The sequence below is a fragment of the Hyperoodon ampullatus genome (assembly GCF_949752795.1).
Source record: "Hyperoodon ampullatus genome assembly, chromosome: 17".
NCBI lineage: Eukaryota > Metazoa > Chordata > Mammalia > Artiodactyla > Ziphiidae > Hyperoodon > Hyperoodon ampullatus.
The window spans coordinates 11,999,052-12,017,613 of NC_136930.1; the positions used below are offsets into that span (position 1 = coordinate 11,999,052).

Consider the following 18,562-nt stretch of genomic DNA (forward strand, 5'->3'; position numbering starts at 1 on the left):
ACAGAGGAGCTAGTTATTGACAAGAATATACTATCCCTAAAGTATGTTAAAAACAAGTCTGACTACTAACTATGAAAATGAAGCTGTTTAGGGGCTTCTCTGGTGGCGCAGTGGTTAAGACTCCACCTGCCAATGCAGGGGACATGGGTTTGAGCCCTGGTCCGGGAAGATCCCACACACCGCAGAGCAAGTAAGCCCATGCGCAGCAACTACCGAGCCTGCGCTCTAGAGCCCGCGAGCCACAACTACTGACCCCGCACGCCTAGAGCCTGTGCTCCACAACAAGAGAAGCCACCACAATGAGAAGGCCGCGCACTGCAACAAAGAGTAGCCCCTGCTCGCCGCTATAAGAGAAAGCCCACGCACAGCAACAAAGACCCAACGCAGCCAAAAATAAATAAATAAATAAATTTGTAAAATAAAATAAACTTATAAAAATATCTAAAAAAAAGAGAAAATGAAGCTGTTTAAAGACCTGATATATTTTAAAGAAAACAGACTTTATTGCCCAGCAATTAAAATCATTTGACCTTATATTTTTCTACATAATTTATTGTGAGATGATCAATGTTAAATAAAATATTCATTTTCGTCATTTGCTTTCATTTCTTCTTGACCAATTCTTCATTTTCCCTTCCAAAATGTTGTATGCCACACCTCTGGAAAAAATCAGAAACCAACAGTGAAAATCAATCCATAATCAAAACTCGAAGAAAATCAAAACCTGACACACAAAGGCACCTTTAACAGGAAATGGCCTCAGCCCTTTGGAATTTATCAGGTACTTCCAAATTATATCTAGATGCGGTTGCTTGACAAATCTTAATTACTTACTTGAGGCAATGAAGAAGTTTTAAACACCACTGCTAAGGACTTGAACATTCATCTGCAGGTACTTATATGCTGAAAAGAACATTTCACCCATTTTAATAAAAAACTGCATTATATTTGAGTAATTCACATAATATATATTATTGGCATCTCAGTCTTACATTATTTCTTCAAAGATACCCTCAGCTGGGTAAACGGCAAAAAGTAAGTCATCATTGTGCCAGTTACTAAACATTTTTGGTACCGCGCTTCAGGAACAATACCACAAACACATAAAAAAGCACACAATTTAACATTATAACTTTTGGTACCTTGTTACGTGCACAGCTGTCCTCCTGGTGGTTTTTTCACAGCCATCCTCTATGACAAGTTTTTGGAAAATATTTATCACAACAACCTTCATTCATCTTCAACTCATAGGCTCTGTTGTACCTAGAAATTAAATATATTTCATTGTGAATTCTCATTTGTACTCGTATCTGTTTGTCTGGCATCTTATATGTAGTATGGTCCGGTAGGATTTTTTTTCCCGTTCTTATCAGGAGCCATTAAAAAAAAAAAAAAGAAAACTTGCAATCTTCCTGACTCCCAATCAAATTTATAATAAAAACTACTAACATTAAGACTATATAGTGAAGTCATTTTCTATCTGTTAACACACCTCTGAAGGAACAAAAGAATGTGCTTGCTGCTTAATTATACTTCTTTTGGTAGTCAAACTGATAAGCCCCCAATTTTAAATATCTATAATGACTTGAGGATGTGTTAGTCCTTTTGACTGGTTAGGCCCTAATAATTCCATAAATGATCTTTCCAAGCTGGAAGTGGATTCATTAGCATGGGCAAAAATGATGGATATATTTATGATGTTCTTTTACTGTGGCGGTACAGATTTTAAGACATGATGGTCCTAATGAGTACCCAACCATTGCTTTTCTGCCTCAGAGCTTGACAAGAATGAGATGAGCCAGGTTAAAGGTTAGATATATAAAAACAAGTGTGCAGACCTCTAACTAAGAGCATTATTATGGCAGATCTAATATAGTTTCAGAGCAGAGATACATTATGTTGACATCATTACTGGACACAGTCCTGTAGAATTAAGTCCCAAGTTGCCTGAAAGCATATTTATGTACTGAAAAGGGCATGGCCAGGGCCACAGATCATGTCCTACAGAACCCCAGGAGGATAAATCATTGAGCTGGACAGCTACTGGAAATGATTTATGAAGACATATCAAATGTTGGGCCTTGCAAGACAATTTATCATTTTCAAGTCTTGAAATGCTGAAATATCTCACATAATATTAGGAACACATACTACTGGTTATGAATAAGTCCAACTTGGAAAACTTCAGTTTAATATATGATTCATGGCACTTCTGACAACTATTGATACATGCAAGTCCTATTTGTTTAAGGCCTAAAACAAACAAAGAATGTTTAGGGATATGTATGTATAATAAAACTGCTATCCACCCTACTCTCCTCAAAAAACCGAGTCTGGGCACAAAATCCCAGATGATGGGCACTTCAGGATGGAAGGCATGGGACAGGAAGGAAGGAAGGACTGGGATAGGGAAGCAAACAGCTGTTATGGATTTGGTAATATCCCAGTTCTTAAATGGATCAGTGGGCTCTTGTGTATTTATTATGCTTAAGGACTTACGTACATTATCAAAACTTTGATAATCAAACATTTACTTTGTAAAATTTTTAAAAATACCAACACTTAGCAATGAAAATAGTATTCAAGCCACTTAGGCCTCAAAAAACGATGACTGTAATACCAAATATAAACTACTACCAGCCATCACATTTGCCTTGTTGACAGTTAACCGTTGGATTGTTTTAGATCAAACAACTTGTATTTCAAATTGGGGGGAGGAAAAAAACAAACAAACGTATGACGATACCAAGTCCCATGGACGAGGTTCATTTATACCTTTGCTTTGGAAGAGGCAAAAGTTCTTCCAGTCTCCCAGCTCTTGACCGGTTTCTTCTGTATTGTATCCGGAAATACACATCTCTGTGACCCGAAGCATCTAAGGGTGCAGCCGGCATTTACAGCCTCGGGGCCTCCTATACTGTACGGATTCTTCTCCAACTTCAATGCCACGTCTCCAGAGCATATTTACAAAGGAAGATCCGGGAACAAATGCCGACAACGCTCCACTGCGTCGAGACCAGAACCCATTGTTGGCAGGTAAACTGTGCTCTGTTAACAAATTTAAAAACCAATCACAAAGTCAGGTCAAGGTTGTCTTGAGGCCTAAGATCCCTTCCCCCGCTATAGAACGTTTCTTTAGTAAGACTAAATGAGCGCCCATTTAAGGGACCCTGAAACCATCTAGGCCGCACACAAAGCTTTACTGGGGATACAAAAGGGCCCCGGCCAAGCCACCCGCCGCGCCTTCCAGACGCCTCAGAACCAAGTGAATCGCAGAAGGCCCTTACTTAGTTTGAGCTGAGAACAGTCGAAATCGGCGCTTACTAAGGAGAAGGGTCAGCTAAGACAGGTAATGGCTACTCACAAAATGCGACTGAGCAGAAGGCGCGGAGGAAAGCTCGAGGCTGCGTCAACTGGGGAGGGGGAGAGGAAGGGGGGCCTCCTGACATGACCTTGAGGCTGAGGCCGCGCCAACCGCTCCGCTGTGCCCGGCAGTGGACGGAGGGCACCAGGATGGAGGCCCCGGGCGCGGGACCCACAGAGCGGAGAGGCCCGAGGCGGACCCACGCGCTCTGGCTCGGAGCCGGGTTCCAGGCAGAAAAAAAGACGAGGATCTTACACCGCAGGGACTCCCCCCGACCCCCTCAAAGAGCCCGGTGACAGGCCCGCAGGCGCCGCCGCCCAGCCCGCAAGGCCGACGGCTCCAGAGGCGCCTTCCTTCTCCGGCGGCCCGGCCGAAAAGAAAGCACCGAGGCCGGGAGGGGCGCTCGGCGCTCCGGGCCTGGCCCCGCCCCTTCCGGGCCTGGCCCCGCCCCTGAAGCCGGCGCACACCGGCAGCGCCGCAAGTTTACGTGGCCGGCAGAGGAGGCGCTTTGGAATTTCCACAGAGGCTTTCGAGGCTCCTGAGGACCTCGCTGTGAGCTCTCCCCTTGAGTATGTAAGTGATTAGTCTACCAGTTTGTAATGGATCCAAGCAAGCAGAAAATGCTCTAAAAAGAAAGGGTCTCCCGTTCCTAGTTATATTTGCTTGGTCTTCTACTTCCTCTTGTAGTTCAGTACTTTAAAAAGTGGTGGTATTGGACACCCCAATTTAGAGTAAGGGTATCTGGACTCGACCCCTTAACACACACAGAAGAACTAGTTACCAGGAAAAAAAGGAGCTGTTACATTTCCTCTATATTATAACAATAGCCATTGTTACTCGTTTGATTGATAGTAATAGTAGAGCGTTAAGAAAAAGCATTCATAAAGCAGTCACTTGCCTTGTTTTTATGAACATGTTATAATTTGCTGTTGATTTTCGTGCTTTGTGTTTTATTACGCTTGTTTCTCGCAATCACTGTATCTTGAGTCCTGGCTGCATAGCATTAGGCTTAGTGCTAGAGGAGACAGGCTGATGATCTTGTTTCCAGAAAGAATACATATGAAAGCATATAATTAAACAGTTGAATCCGTAAAAGACACATCATGCCTCCTGTAAAAACTGGAAGTTGATGACATATCTTAAGTCATTTAAAAATCAAAATGGAGTAACTATGGTTTCAGGCATTCAAAATTGAGTTGGGTGGACAGTGTTGGGTGTGGTTTCAGACATGTTCCTGCATCACTGAGAACTTCAATTTTCTGCACTGTGTCCAACTCAGGACACCACCAGCTGTTTTCAAAACAGTATGTGCTAGCAGCTGCTAGCTGCAACCTTGTAGTCTCAAAGGTTACCCACTACCTATGGCAGCTATGTAATCATTTCAGCGCCCAAACAATCCATGTTTAGCAAGCACCCTAACTTCTTGCCAGCTCCAATCCTAATTCTTGACAAACAATTTATGTAATCTTATGGTTTTCTGCCTTTATGAGCTTCCCCCATTTTGTAGTGTGGCAGAACACAGTTCAAGTGCTCCCTGGAGCTGTATCTCCCGGGCTGCAGTCCTAACACACCCCAAATAAACACCTCTTTATTTCAACCAGGTCTCTGTTCTTGGAATTCTTGGTTAACAAAATCCAAGAAATTGATACAAAATCCAGGGCAGAATATTTTTGCCTCAAAGAAACATGGTGTGAAAATCTAAACCTAGCAAAACAAATTGTGATTATACTCACTTTATCAAAGAATTCCTCTTTATGTGATAGGCTGGGACCTGGGACCCTTTAACCCAGTGCTTGCACCTGAAAGAAACTATAAGGGACTAAAAATAACTGCATACATGTGCAGTTGGGGCAATTATGAGTAATAAGATACAAATTGGCCACAAACCAACTGCCACTTTTGAGGTGCTGGGAGCAAAAAGCGTGATCCCTGCACAGGGCACCACCAAGGGGGTGGGCAGACCACCTAAGCCACGCCTCCTGACCAACCCACAGACCCGCCCCGGTTGTTATCCAGTTTAAGTTCCCCAGCAGCTCCTCTCTGGGAGCGAACAAGGGCACCTGTACTTCTTTAGCTCCCTTGTGCTGCAGCACAAGCCCCAATAAAGCCTTGCCTGAAATTCTCATTTGGACCCTTATCAATATCTCTTGATTAAAGAGTCCAAGAGCCCAGGTTGATAACATTTATATAAAGTTTTTGTTGAATGCTTTACAGGGACTTAAAATTCTTTGTTTGAAAAAGACCGCCAATATCATTAGCACTGAACTTTCCTCTAAACCCCTTCGTAGGGCTGGAGTGCGACACAGTGTGCAGGGCCTAATTGTGAAGCATATGATGGGTCATGGTGTAAGTTTTAGCCTTAAAAAATTATTAAAAGCACATGATTAGAGTTTTCATTTTAGAAAAATAATTATGGAAGTTTAGAAAGAACATATGTGATTAGGTGATCAAGTTGTGAGTGAACCAGACCTCAAAGAAAAGCAGATGGGCCTTACCATCATGCCAGCCAAGCAGGACACGGCCAATGTTTACTTAGTACACAAGGGATGGAGTGAAGGTAGGATGTCATATCCAAGAAGGCCAAGAGTAGGGGGGAGAAATTCTTTGTTTGGGGCCCCAAGTGGGCACTGTTTCTCCCGTTAAGTAGTGGCTGGGGCCTCAGCCTGCCATCACAGACTCCTGGATGGATATTACTTCCACTACCTAATTTTCAACGTGGGCAGCCACCTTCACCAGGCCTTTGCTGGGTGAGCAGGTGTGGCAGCCACTATTACTGATTTGTCAATAATTTCTTGGAAATGACACAAAAGCACAGGCCACAAAAGAAAAAAATAAATTGGACTTCACCAAGATTAAAAATTTTTGTGCATCAAAAGACACTATCAAGAGAGTGTCAAAGACAATCCACAGAATGGAAAAAAATATTTGCAAAGCATATATCTGATAAGGGATTAATATCCAGAATATATGAAGAACTCCTACAACTCAACAACACAACAAATTTAACCCAGCTCAAAAATGGACAAAAGACATGAATAGACATTTCTCCAAAGAAGATATACAAATGGCCAATAAGCACATGAAACGGATGCTCCATGTAACTAACCATTAAGAAAATGTAAATCAAAACTAATCTCAAAAAGTGAGATGCCACTTCACACCCATTAGGATGACTATTATTTGAAAAACAATAACAAAATAACAAGTATTAGAAAGGATGTGGAGAAATTGGAACCCATGCACCATTGCTGGTGGGAATGTAAAGTGGTGCAACCACTGTGGAAAACAGTATGGTGGTTCCTCAAAAAGTTAAACATAAAATTACCCTGTGATCCAGCAATTCCACTTCAGGGTATAGACCTAAAAAATAGAAAGCAGAGACTCACATACTTGTACAACAGTGTTCATAGCAGCATTATTCACAATTGCCGAAAGGTAGAAACAACTCAAATGCCATCAATGAATGGCCACACTTGCCCCACCTATCTAAAGTGGGTCTACTATAAAACATCCCCCTTTTTGTTTCCTTCATAATCTGTAATGATACTCTAAAAAAAATACATATACTTTTGCTGCCCTCACTGGAATGTACACTCTGTGAGAGGAAAGACCTAATCTGTTTTGCTTACCTTTTTACTCCTAGTACCTAATACTTAATAAATATCCCTTGAATGTATAAATAAATGAATATGTGCTGATTTGGAAATTTTTTCAAGATATATTAAATTTTAAAAGCTAGATGCAGAAGGTGTTTAGCAAAATCCCATTTTTGGTTAAATAAAAAGAACATGCATTTATATGACTATACATAAAATATTTTTGAGAGGTAACAGAAGAAACTTCACAGTGCATGCCTCTAGGGAGTGAAACTTGGGGCTTGTGGGGAAAGTGATATTTTAATTTTTTATTGTATACCATTCTCTACTGTTTGGGTTTTTACTATGTGTATGCAATTTTATAATTAAATTAAATCAAGTTGAAGAATTATTTAAGTAGTACATTTTCTTTTCTGACTGCAAAAATATACCGTTTCTAAGACTTGCCCCCTCAGCCATCATTCCCTGGCTGGCATCATAACACGTGTTTGGGTCTCCAGCAAGGAGCACATCCTTGGGGGTTGCTGGTCTCCAAGTTGCTGAAGTGAGTTAACACTGCCAGTTGCAAATACAACTAAAACCACTTCAAGGGAAAAGTGTCATGGTTTCAATATGATATAGTGGTTTATCAAAAGTAACTTTTTTTTTTTGGCCACGCCATGCAGCATGCAGGATCTTAGTTCCCTGACCAGGGATTGAACCCATGCCCCCTGCAGTGGAAGCGCAGAATCTTAACCACTGGACTGCCAGGGAAGTCCCTATCAAAAGTAACTTTTAAAAAACTAGCTATTTTTTGATAGTATAACTTGGATTATCTTAGAAAGTTTACATTTCTTAGATAGACATACGTGTGGATTCAGGGCATATAGGATATTATTTCCTTATAAGCTGTCAGAATCTATAGTCTACACTTACACATGTAAATCTCATTAGTAAATTAATACATTTGGCCTTCAGTCTTTTTCATATTAGTGAATGACTTGGAGAACCTCCTGGTTCCCCTAGATGTTTGCAGCAAAAAATGAGGTTGGAACTGGAAGGAAGTTGGCTATAATAACCATATGCTTGTGCTTTCCCTTGCTCAATGGTGAGCATGTCAAAATAGAGTTAAGCAAGAGAAATGTAAATGACCCTAGTCATAAATGCATGACTTTCATATATATGATCCTTCTACCTCAGGCAAGATTATTTTTAAACATAATATTGACATTAAGATAATCATAGCATTTATACCTCTCGTCAAGGTTAAAGTTCTAAATCTGTGAAAAATACATTAAGTTGTCAGAATATAGGGCACTGATCTGAATGAAAGTTGATTCTTAAACACTTGAAGTACATGAACTTTACCGAGATAATTTCGGTGAAAATTACCTAAATTACTTATGATTTCTGCCCGGATCTAAAATAATGAGTGGCTTTAATTGTCAATGTGAGACCCTAGGGTTTTCCTTTTCTGTTTAAAAATTTGACTTTTATGTTACAAGTAAGCCTTGCAAACAACTACTTAAATCCTATGACAAATTCTGAATGTAATGGAATGTTATTAAAATTATTCAAGCTGACCAAAGGGACCTGAGGGGAAGTCTGCTAGGGGACTTCAGTGAGTTTTCTTCTTTGATGAAAAGGCACATGTGGGAAGAAACAGCTCTTCTTCCCCTAGATATGATCATCATCGATCAACGGGGAAAGAATTCCTGGCATTGCTGCAGCCCTCTTGTTAAATGAGGGGAGCTTCTGTTGATGGCAAAGTGGCAAGGAAAGGAACCAAGCAACTTAAAGACATCGAATAGTCACCAAGTTAAGCAGCCAGGGAGCCACTCCAGCTCCTTGTTATGTGAAATAATACACTTTTATTACTGTTCAAAAAAAATTATTTAAGAATGATTACATAGAGAGTTGAGAATGTGGAAGTAATTGAAAAATTCAAACTAAGGTTAAAGTATGATGTTATTTTACCTCAGTGATGATCTAATACAAATTATGTCCTGAAATTAACACCCCGTTAAACTTAAATACAGAGTAGATTCTGAATGTTTTTTCTACGATGTCTCCTTGTATTTATGCATGAATTTCTCTATGTCCGGTGGTATTTTGGTAAACAGGATCTCCAAAAAAAACAACAACAAACAAACAAAACCCCAACCCCCCTAAAACAAAACCCTGATTTGTAGCATTTGCAGATATCCACGCTATTAATACATCTTGGCAATTTCAAGCTTCTAACAACTGGTTCACAAGACACCTGAATGCTTGAATAATTAACAGTTAGCTTTCCCAGCACACCATTGTCCCTAGAAGCTGAATTGCTGGGTTGAAGGATACAAGCATCTTCATACATAATATAGTCAATTGCTTTCCAAGTAATTGGGCTACTTCCTTGTCAAAACTTGCTCTTTTCAGAATTTAACATTTTTGTCAATATGATAAATATCAAATGATATTTACTGTTATTTTAATTTGCATTTGCTATAAGGTTGAAAAGATAACTTTATGAATGTTTCGCTTAAATTTTTTTTCACGTTTTTAATCATTTGGGTTTTCTCTTCTGTAAATCATAGCCTTCAGAGCTTTGCCCGATTTTTTATTGAAGTATCTGTAATTTAAAAAATTGATTTATGGGATTTCTTTCTATATTCTGGATACTAATCTTTTGTCAGTTAACAGTTACATGCATTGCAAATAACTTTTCTCAGTCTGTTTTATTTTTTAGTTATAGTTATGGTGTTTTATGTTGTTTGGAACTCTGTACTCTTCTCTCTGCTTAGGAATAGCTCCTTGGTACCCAATACCTCTGCATTTCTATGCAAGATTTCTGGCTACCCTTAAATCCAGATCCTTTAATGTACCTTTCAAGGTCCTCCTTGATTTGAAAATTGGGAATAATATAACTTATTCCTAGGATTGTTGTGAGGATTAAATGAGATAATATATGTGAAGTATCCATCCTTCTTCCCCAGGCACTTTCTTTCAAAGCAGCATGTTCTTCTCACCTGGTTTTTCCTATGCCTAGACTGCTCTTCTTGTCCCTCTTTGCCTTCTCAGGAAGCCTGCCTTGATTTCTTAAGACTGTGTCGGGTACCCTTATTGCCATCCCGTAGCCATTGCCAGCCTTCTTCCCTGATAATGGAACCCTGATTTTGTTTGTGTTACGTGCCCAGTCCTTGGGCTCAGCCTATTATTTCAATCTGTTTGCCTGCTTCCCCTGCCTCCTGTGGTAGATGCTGAGAACTGGCTCACTCAGTACTTATTCCAGCCTCCTTTTATCTGCATTTCTGTACATCAGAGGATGAAAAGCTAAGTATTATATAGTATTCCAAAACTCTTTTGCAGCTTGGATTATGGATGTGAATTAGGTCCTGCCAATCAAATGCATCTGTGCAAAACCTGAATTCTAACTTGAGTTATGAGAGGAGAAAAGCAGGCTGCGAGGCATCCGTTGTGCTGGCATTTATGCAGCAAAGGCTGCATGTTTCTGGAGTCAGTCACTGCAGGGGCAGCTTCCACTGGGCTGGCAGAGTCCAGGTCATGGCAGAAAATTAACTGCTTTGGCAGCCCAGTTGCATGGAATGACTTAGGAAATTGTTCCTGTAAATCCAGCCTGAGTTTGTTTCATCCCAATGATTCTGTAAGTCACTAATACCTTGTAAGACACCCCTTTCCTTTTAAACTACCTAGAGCAGATACCGCCACCAAACCCAGACTGATATTCCTTCCTTATAACTGAGGGTGACCTTGTGACCCACTTCTGGCAAAGGAGAAGTAAGTAGCAGCCTTAGCCCCTGATATCTTTACGAAGCCATCTTACCAGCCCTGGTCTGCCTACTTGTGGATTTTTTTTACATAAGAGAATAAAGTCCTAATTTATTTAAGCCAGTATGGTTTGGTCTTTCTTGTTAGCAGCTGAATGCAATTCCTAACTGATATAGTAAGCAATGAACAATGACTGCCATAGTATTAAGAAAATATTTGTGGACCAACTGATGATTGATGAACAAAAGCACTGAAGCATGAAGTAGCTCTGTGTGTGTGTGTGTGTGTGTGTGTGTGTGTGTGTGTGTGTTACTACAACTTAAAGTATAAAATAGGTAGTGGTGGAGAACAGTGGGCAGTGATATAGGTAGGGGTTTCATAAGCCAAGTTAAGGGTTTAAACCTGCTCTTACATGATGGGGAACCATTGAATGGTTTTGCACAAGTAAATACATTACATCTTCAGGTTTGCATTTTTGATAGGTTACTTGGGTGCAGCCAATACAGAAGGCAGGGAAAACTTCTAAGTTTACAGAGTGTGGGTGAAAGGTGATGAATACCTGCAATAATTATTCTCACAGACTTTTGTAAATGTACGTATATTATTAGTGAAATTCTTCAATGTGGAATTGCTAAGTCAGAAGGTGTACGCATAAAATATTGAGAGATACTGCAAACTTGTATTTAAAAAGCTTGTATACTCCAACAGTGCTATAATCCTCATTTCCCCACCCTCACCAAAAACGGGTATTTTACCTTTGTGTCATTCTTTTATTTCACATTTCTCCATTTAATATTAAAGGGAAAAAAAGGCAGGAGGATTAAAAATTACAAAGATTAAGTTTCATTAAAAACATACATGCTGAAGCATTATGGTTAACTCTAGTATGCCAGAAAAATAAGTCATCATCACTTACCCATTTCCTCCCCAGTTTTATTGAGATATAATTGGCATATAACACTGTATAAGTTTAAGGGGTGCAACATAATGATTTGATGTATATCAAGATGATTCCTACAAGTTTAGTTAACATCCATCACCTCACATAGTTATATATTGTTTCTTGCGATGAGAACTTTTAAGATCTACTCTCTTAGCAACTTTCAAAAACACAGTACAGTCTTGTTAACTATATTTACCATGCTCTCTATTACATCCCCAGGACTTATTTATAACTGGACAGTTTGTATCATTCTGATAGGTGAAATATGTTATTTCATTGCTTTTTAAATTTATATATCTTATCATGGGTGAGTTGTGTGTCTTTTCATAAAGATATTAGCTGTTTGATTTCTTTTTTTTCTTTTTTTTTTTTTTTTGCGGTACACGGGCCTCTCACTGTTGTGGCCTCTCCCGTTGCGGAGCACAGACTCCGGACTCGCAGGCTCAGCGGCCATGGCTCACGGGCCCAGCCGCTCCGCGGCATGTGGGGTCTTCCTGGACAGGGACACGAACCCGTGTCCCCTGCATCGGCAGGCGGACTCTCAACCACTGCGCCACCAGGGAAGCCCTGATTTCTTTTTATGAACTGCTTACTCATATCATTTGTGGAATTTTCTACTGAGTTGCTGGTCTTTTTAAATTCTGAGAGCTGCTTTTATATAAAGGAAATTACTACTGTGACTGTCATCTGTTGTGACTTTTTTCTCTAGGTTTTTAAATTTTGTTTGTTTGTTTTTGTCTTTTCACCTTGTTTATGGTTTTTTCTTTTGTTTTATGAATTTATTTTATTATAGTCAAAATTACCCAGCTTTTCCTTTATGGCTTCTTGTGTTTTTGTGTCACGTTTCACCTTGCCATCTTTAACCTTCTTCTAACATCTACCCAGCCAGAGAAGACAAAGCTGTCTTGCTTTGAGCTGCTGACATGTATTTTCTTAGCTATTATTTCACATCAACTTTGTGAGCCTAGGGGAAGAAAGAGATAAGGCGAGGGAAGTTTATTGAGGGCAAACACTAAGCCTAGTGCTTATCACAGTGAGCGACTGGTCTTGGCCTGAAGTCAGGTCTCTTTTCCAAGGCAGTCTCTCCTGTATGTCCCAGAACATCACACTTGTAGCCTGATGGGACACAGGTGGAACAGGCCTCCTCTTTCTGAAAGGAGGATATGGAAGTAGCTTCCTGCTTCCCACCTTTCTTCCCTCCCTTGACTCTCCTGTCTCTGCCATTGCACCCCACTTTTTTTCACTTGTTTATTGCCCACATATCAAGAGGACTCTGGTCTAGGGGCTTACAGTCAGCAAGAGGTGCAGATGTGCTACACACAGAGTAGAGACAGTCTTGCATGGGCCTTTAAAAATTATATAACTTAATTTTAAAAAATTGACCCACATGATATACCCATCTATGTAAAGGATTAAGATGACTTATAATAGCACACATTTGAAGTTTTTTAATTGAGTGATTTCAGAACTTATTTGAAAATAAGTTTTAAAATCAGTTCTTATTTAGACCTCACATTGTTTTAAATGGCCCCCAGTTTTCAATGGCCATAAAAACAGAGACAAGTGATTTAAGTCCATCCCCAGACCTCCCCATGGACATAGTTCTTGGTCCTGAGAGGGCAGGAATGCGTGTTTCTTCAGTAACATTCATGTGCACAGGAAATGACTATTGACATAATCTTTAAGCCTAATAGTTAAGATTATTCTTCAGTTTATAATTTAAAAGCTTCTGACAGCTAAATGCTATGGTATAATTTATAATGAAAGAGTTTGAGTGATTGAGGTATATTTCACTGAGCTGGTTTCTCTTATGAGTTGAAACTAAGACTTGTGTAAACATAGGAAGGGAAGCCTTTCCCGGGTTTATGTAGTCGGGCAAGAATATTTAATGTCCCTCATTCCCAACTGTGCTGCAGTACCATCTGTGCTGTACTCAAAGTTTATAGGAAGCAAATCTATAGGATTTAAGGGGCATTTATTTTTTTCAGTAAAACAGTCATGTATAAGACCACGAGCTACCAGTATGTAACAAAATAAAAGTACATATTAATTTTCTTTGAGATATACAATGTTATACTATTCCCCTAGTGCTCCTTTCAAACATTTGGAATCTTAGCTTTTGTATATTTTTGGTTACAATAACAAGAAAAACAAAACTAAAAAATCAAAAGTGTGTACCATGGAGAAAGACAGCAATAGTACACTACTAGTGGTAAGTCATCTGGGAAACTGTAGATATCACATCATGCATCAATGATTAAAAAGAAAAGAGTTTGTCATCAGATTAAGACAGAACTGCCAGTTCTGGAAGAGTTGAAGTTCATAGGTTTTCAAATAAATTACATGATTGATATAATTTGCAATAAGCTGTACAGAGTTGGGAAAGAGCATTTAGATTAAACCCCTCTCTCAAAATAAGGTATCTAATACATGAATTTAGATCAGAAGCAATCTGTTTGACTTATCATTTCTTCTCCCTGCCAGCTAAGAATACAATTTTATATAAAGCCAGGAAGCAATTTGTCTTAAAAGATGCCAAATACAATTCATGTGTTGATTTCTAAGGGAATTATGTTGGCCACGGTGGAGATGTTTTGTCTGTATTGGATTATTTCCTCAGAATGGCACTATTGACACACCGAGGACTAAAGAAGAAGATTAAATACTGCTGGAGAATATATATAGAATTAACTCTATACCTCTCCCCATCCCCCCTAAACGAACAAACAAACCAAACCAAAAAAGAGATCTTACTAGAGCTTGAATAATTTCTCTTTGATAATAACTGGTTAGTTGCTTTTGTGAATATAAAATGAGGTCTTTTGAAAGAAGGATAAATTACTGAATAATTTAGCCTAAAAAGCAATTTCAACTAAAATACTGTGTATTTCAGCGAGGACAATCAGCATTTATTTATTTATTTATTTCGTACAGCTTCTTCTAAGTTTAAATAAAATCTCCATGAATGGATAAGAAAATTACTGTTTAGGATATCTGTAACTCTGCAGATTGAAGTAGTTGGGTCAAAAAACCCTTATCAAAATGTAAAACCAGTATTTTTTTTATCACCAAGTAACGTGTGAAACAGATATCCTCACCTTTGCTCTATCCCAAACACCCACCTCCACTGTGGGACTTTTACTTTCCACTTCATTTCTTTTTGTTATTGGTTTTGTTTTTTTTGTTTTTTTTTTTTTGCGGTACGCGGGCCTCTCACTGTTGTGGCCTCTCCCGTTGCGGAGCACAGGCTCCGGACGCGCAGGCTCAGCGGCCATGGCTCACGGGCCCAGCCGCTCCGCGGCATGCGGGATCCTCCCGGACCAGGGCACGAACCCGTGTCCCCTGCATCAGCAGGCGAACTCTCAACCACTGCGCCACCAGGGAAGCCCAAGTTTGTTTTTTAAAAGAGATACGTATATACTTTTTTTCCCATTTTTATTTATTTATTTATTTCACATCTTTATTGGAGTATAAATGCTTCACAATGTTGTGTTAGTTTCTGCTGTATAACAAAGTGAATCAGCCATATGTACACATATACCCCCATATCCCCTCCCTCTTGTGTCTCCCTCCCACCCTCCCTATCCCACCCCTCTAGGTGGTCACAAAGCACCCAGCTGATTTCCCTGTGCAATGCAGCAGCTTCCCACTAGCCATCCATTTTACATTTGGTGGTGTGTACATGTCCATGCCACTCTCTCACTTCGTCCCAGCTTCTCTGTCCCCTCCATCCGTGCCCTCAAGTCCGGTCTCTACATCTGCGTCTCTGTTCCTGCCCTGCCACTAGGTTCATCAGTACTGTTTCTTAAAATCCCATATATATGCATTAGCATACAGTATTTGTTTTTCTCTTTCTGACTTACTTCACTCTGTATGACAGATTCTAGGTCCATCCACCTCACTACAAATGACTCAATTTTGTTCCTTTTTATGGCTGAGTAATATTCCATTGTGTATATGTGCCACATTTTCTTTATCCATTCATCTGTTGATGGACATTTAGGTCACTTCCATGTCCTGGCTATTGTAAATAGTGCTGCAATGAATATTGTGGTACGTGACTCTTTTTGAATTATGGTTTTCTCAGGGTATATGCCCAGTAGTGGGATTGCTGGGTCATATGGTAGTTCTATTTTTGAGTTTTTTAATGTAGCTTTACTGATATATAACTGCATACAATAAACTGCACTACAAGTATTTTTACAACCAGGAAAAGAAACAATATTTTAAAGTCTGTTGGAACTAGTTCTGCTTCTAAAAAGGTATTTCCTTATCCCCCCAAATTATCACTATAGAGGAATTGTAAATGTTTTTTTGTGTGTGACTATTACTGAGAGAGGTGAATGAACTGACAGAAATTTAAGTGAGAACTTCCCTTGCAGATTATGGGATAATACTGTGATCCAAATATACCCCCCTCCCCGCCCTATTATATATACTCCACTAAGGACAGTATGGTGAAGAAGCTAATACCAAGTAGGTATCTATCTTCTAGAAAGATTTTCAAGTGTACCTTCATTATTTGTTAAATGACCATAGAGACAGATATAAATTTAGCATACTAAATTACTTTTCAAATTAGTGCTTTATTTTATCTCATCCTTTATCTTGACCATGCACCATTAATTAAAACAGCATGCTCCTTGGAAACTTTGGGTGAAAATATGCAATTTCACCTCAGATTTCCCAACCTACCAAAAGCTGTTAGCATATTTAGCAATTTAATAAAATGTTATGAAAACCTATGACAGAAATATAGTTCTTTGGCATTAAAACATTTGTAACTGGACAAGAAGAAATAAAAAATAATACTGTTTAAGACAATGACTAATGATTTAACAGGAGGATTTAGAAAAGTCTGATAATTCAACAATAGTCATAATTTTTCCCCAGTTAAATGCTTTAACAACTATAACCAAATAGATTATTAGCAATAAAACCATTTTTTTCTGAAATTCTTGCTATCACATTTAGTGTTTACAGTTCAGTTCCAGGTAACTTTAAAGAAGTTCTGATTTCATACCTTAAGATAAAAGGTTATTCTTAGCACTTTTTATTCCAATAATTTATGATAGTGAATGGCTGAATCCATCTCATTTTACTTTTTATTCCTTCCAATGGTACATGAGTAGGTAAATATACTCACAAATATTTAAATATACAAACATTTTTGCTACATATTAATATGTAGACAGCTTTCATTGTATGGCTTTTCTTTTAAAGACATGCTTTGGTCACATTACAAGGAGTATATTCACATTAAAATAATAAAAATTACAAACTAACTATAAGACATGAGTCAAAACATGATCATCCTTGAATCAACTGAATGATAGTTTTTGCCTTCAAATAGTCTTTTACTTCATTTCACTGCCAAAAGCTGGAGTTAAGTGGAGGAGAAAATGAAATGGTGGTTCAGCTGCTATCTTAATTCAACCAAGTCCATTCATACACATTTCTATTTAATAATCTTGGATGAAACCCAGCAACTTTAAAACTGTGGGTTATCGAGAAATGAATGAACTTTACACCTGGACAGTGGACTAGTAAAGAGTGAGGAGGAAAACAAGAAAGGGAGATAAAAGGGAATCTAAATCAGCAAAGACATGACAAAAGAGACGGATGATTTTTTTTTTCCAGATGTCTCTGTTGCACCCTGTTGTTCTGATATTCAGTGTGTTTCCTGACAAATGTCTCCACTTCATAGCTAGGACCCCAAGGCTCCTGGCGAAACTGAAAGCACTGGTTCAGTCAGGCAGAACAGCTGCTCCCTGGGCACTTCATGTGCAGGGCAGTGGGAGAGTCCCATAGCAGAGGGCTTTCCTTGCTTGTAGGTCCACATCAGGGCATCCTGTATCACAGGATGGTCACTCTGTGTCCTCAGACCCCTCAAGGTGCAGATCAGCACCAGAATTCCCAAATCAGACAGGATTTCTCCCATTTCATAAGGGCCAAGTAGGTAGACTGTGAACAGCAACTGACAAGGGGAGAAGGGACCTGGCCAAAGCTGTGACTGTGAAGGTCACGGGGGTTCGCTGGAGGCCCCTGACAGTGCCACTCTGTCTACAGGGCTACAGCTGCACCTGTGTACCTAGTCCAGGACCTGAAAGAGAGTGGGGTGGATGTGGAGTGACCAGGGGGGAGGGTGACAAACCCTGCTGCCCAGTGACACCCGTCTGCTGTTCACACAGGGCTACAGGGTTTCCCAATGCCTTCCACAATTTGGAAACATAATAAGATATTTAATAATACTCTAGGAAGGTGGCCAAGCCCTGTCCTAGGAAGCAAACCATTTCTAATACTCCAAACACGTTTTCTAAGAGGGAAAAATAGTTATAGAAGTTGCTGCATTGTCATATTACTTCAACAGTCTTTTCACACATATTCAGCTAAAACTGAATAAATGATCTCAGACCTTCCAAGTGGAACGGCTTCTTAGACCAATATTAAGCACAAACTGGTTTTCACAAAAATGAAATACTGGTGTTTTACAAACCCAGCTTTTATTTTTTTTAAACCAGGAAGATTGTATACATAGATATTAGCTTTTCAGTTTGTAACAGATATACTACAGAAAATGTGTGTATTCTTTGGATATATACACAATTCTTTGCTTTCCTATGTCTCTTTCTTTTTTTCCATTAGTTTCTCCTGCACTATATAGTAGTGACTCTCTCACACTGAATAGATGAGCTGTGTGTTTTACATTATTATTATTACATTATTTACCAGACTGATTATTTCATTCCACATTTATTTAGATTAGATAAATCTGAACATCCAACTATGGATTCACATGTAAACTTTCAGAAATGATGTTTGTTAGGTCTGATGTAATAAATATAGAATTATTTCATATCATTTAAAAACAACGACATCACTTTCTACCAGCCCCCCTCAGGGGAGAGC

At 39.2% G+C, this 18,562-nt stretch overlaps 1 long non-coding RNA gene across 2 annotated transcripts; it reads right to left on the reverse strand.

Moving 5' to 3' along the window:
• Nucleotides 1–479: 479 nt before the first annotated feature.
• Nucleotides 480–3,721, reverse strand: LOC307065548. 2 transcript variants are annotated; one of them, XR_013811341.1, is made up of 5 exons: nucleotides 3,453–3,721; nucleotides 2,776–3,048; nucleotides 1,143–1,263; nucleotides 835–903; nucleotides 480–659 (listed from the first exon to the last, which is right to left on the reverse strand). It is a non-coding gene; the product is annotated as an uncharacterized lncRNA (long non-coding RNA). The 2 variants fall into 2 exon arrangements; XR_013811342.1 differs by having other exon boundaries at nucleotides 3,365–3,721.
• Nucleotides 3,722–18,562: the final 14,841 nt, after the last annotated feature.